Genomic DNA, 3,074 nt, shown 5'->3' on the forward strand with positions numbered 1-3,074 from the left:
CAGAATTTTATGAAATTTGGAATAAATGTTATAATTGGCTAGAACAGAGAAAGAAAAAGATATAATTATTGATGTATATAAAATGTAAATAAGATGTAAAGAACATTTAAAATGTAAAGCACTGTTCTGTTAGAAGAAAAGATTTATGTTTATGTAGTTTTGGTGTATGGTGTATGGTGAAAAATAAAAAAATTAAAAAGAGACAAAGCTAGTGTGATGTCTGTGCAAAATTTTTGTACACATTAAGATGTTTATATCCCTACAACACAACCCTTTTTCAGACTGGGTCTCAGTGTAAGGAAATAAGAGATAACTTTGAAGATCTAAAGGTCCTAAGGACCAAGTCTCATGAAGAAAAGGATTTCTAATTGATATAAAAAGCCATTAATGTGATTTTTGTCCATTTAGAGCACCATGCTGCAATGCTGCAGGCAGCCAGTGGTACATTGGGAATTAGTGGCAATTATTCAGATGGGAACATCTTGAATATAAGAGGTAAAAGCAGTCACTAGCAATAACCATTTTGTCATCAAGTCTGACAAAGCAATATTTGTCTTTAGCAATATGTGGCATCTTCACAGACTGATGTTCATAAGTAATCTAATGTATTTTGGTTCCTAAGACAGAAAACCAAAGTACTGCCCATCAACATTACAAAATCAATACCATTATTTTTAAAGGACTCAATTTACATGGCAAAGGAACATGCAACATGTTTAATGTATTTAAACTGATTATATTGCTGACAATTTGCCAGGGTTTAATAATGAACTTATTAAATAAATGTGTTCAATTTCCTGCCTATCTCCCTACATTATTTACTATTATGCTGCTAGCTAAAGAGGGGAAGATTTTATAATAGATAGTGTCATGTAAAATATTAATGAAACGGGATACTTTTTTGCTGTTTTGATAGGTGGGGAATACAAGATAAACCTTTATCAGTGCTAGCCACCTTGCAACACTGAACACTAAGAATTGCACAGAGCTCTGGGTTCAACCTCCCAAAAGTGCTACAGAGCACACAGGAGTACAAACATAGCTCCAGTTTCCATGCTTTCCCCCAAAAGCACAGCTACCTTCTCCTCCTGCCTTCTCCGTTGTTCTTTTTGGAGATGAAACCCAAAGTACCTCACAGTCTTGTTGAATGTTCTCAAGATCTCATATCTTTTGGTTTCACTGTAGTCTCCCATTTGCAGCCAAACCTGCTTTATCATACAAAGTAAGGTAAATTCTTCAGAGATCGCATTTGTTCCCATATGCCTCTTTTGTGTCTCTCTGAACCTTCAAAAATCACATGGCTGTATTTTGGCAGAACACTCCAAGAAATGTCAGCGATGCAATTTTCTACTACTGTATGCTTTATAGTGGTGGTGGGGAAGCTAATATAATGGTGTATGGGTCATAGTGTATTCCAGATCTACTGCCACTCTTTGTTCCCATAATGGGAAAGCAAACTGGAAATCAAGCCTCTAGGTCTAGGATATTTGGTGAAGCCACTACCAGTAACTTGCCTATTGTGGCCAGTGGCCTCCAATATTTAAAACTTTTCTATTTAGGTGTAGCCTCTAATGTCTTCAAAGCTGTCAGTGTTTCAACTTCCAGTGTACAGACGGGGAAGCTGTGGCTCTTCAGATGTTGCTGAATTTGGTCTGGGGAGCGATGCTGGAAATTGCAGCTTAGCAATATGTGGAGGGCCATAGGATCCTAACCACAAGTGGATATCATTTGCAGTATAATACTGGAGTACAAAATTCTTACTTGATATTCACTATTTAAACTCATCGGATTTTTTTTTTCATGTAAACCCGGATGATTGCAGAACTCAACTATGGGAAAATAAAAATTAATAAACCTACATTCTGTAAAACAACAGCTAATCTCTGTGACAAGAACATTTTCCCCATCCATTATTCCCATTTTCCAATATTAGCTTAGTGGTGCCAACCATATTTTTCTTCCTTTGGAGACATTTTTGCAATAATGATGCGTATTTTTGTTTAGAAATAAATAAGAAAGTAAACAGTACACCATGCAATATTCACTTGCAAGAAAACAGCTGTTTCACTAAATAAGATTTTCAGCACGAGAAAACCTGAGTCAGAAACTCAACTTTCTCTGCTTCCATTGGTAGTCCTCAATTTATAGCCATTCATTTAGCAACTGTTTGAAGTTACGACAGCACTGAAAAAAATGACTAATGACTGGTTCTCACACTTACAACCATCACAGCATCCCCATGGTTGCATGATCAAAATTTGCATGTTGGCAACTGGCATGTATTTAAAACAGTCGCAATGGATTGGGTCATGTGGTTACCATTTACAACCTTCTAACAAGCTGGGTTCTGACAAGCAAAGTCAATAGGGGAAGCCAGATTCCCTTAACAACTGCATAATTCACCTAACAACCACAGAGATTCGCTTAATAACAATTATGGAAGAAAAGGTAATAAAATTGGACATGATCCACACAACAACTGCTTCACTTAGCAACATAAATTCTGGTCCCAATTGTTGTAAGTTGTTATTTAAAAAGTGCTTCTTTTTTGTTCCTTCAGATACACATCAACAAACTTTTCCTCAACAGGAGCTAGAACTTAGCTTCTATTAAAACTTCCCTAATTCTAAAAGCTCAACCATTCTGATTTATAATAATATTCACCAGTACTGGAATACTTACTTACTTACTTACTTACTTACTTACTTACTTACTTACTTACTTACTTACTTACTTACTTACTTACTTATTTTCTAGACCACCTATCTCTCCCAAGGAAGGACTCTTAATGGTAGATTCAAGCTGAACAATTAATTGCCTTAATAGCTTTCCAAGGTTTTTTGGAGAGTACTGGGGATGGGTAGGAGGGGTTAAAATAAAAATACTATTGCACTGGTATTACTATACAGCAGGAGTATTCAAACGTGGCCCTTTTATGACTTGTGGACTTCAACTCCCAGAATTCCTCAGCCAGCGTGCCTGGCTGAGGAATTCTGGGAGTTGAAGTCCACAAGTCATAAAAGGGCCATGTTTGAAGACCCCTGCTATACAGTAGTAAGTCACATATTTTCATC

This window comes from Protobothrops mucrosquamatus, unplaced genomic scaffold (assembly GCF_001527695.2).
Source record: "Protobothrops mucrosquamatus isolate PMUCROS unplaced genomic scaffold, P.Mucros_1.0 scaffold_284, whole genome shotgun sequence".
NCBI classification, from domain to species: Eukaryota; Metazoa; Chordata; class Lepidosauria; order Squamata; family Viperidae; genus Protobothrops; species Protobothrops mucrosquamatus.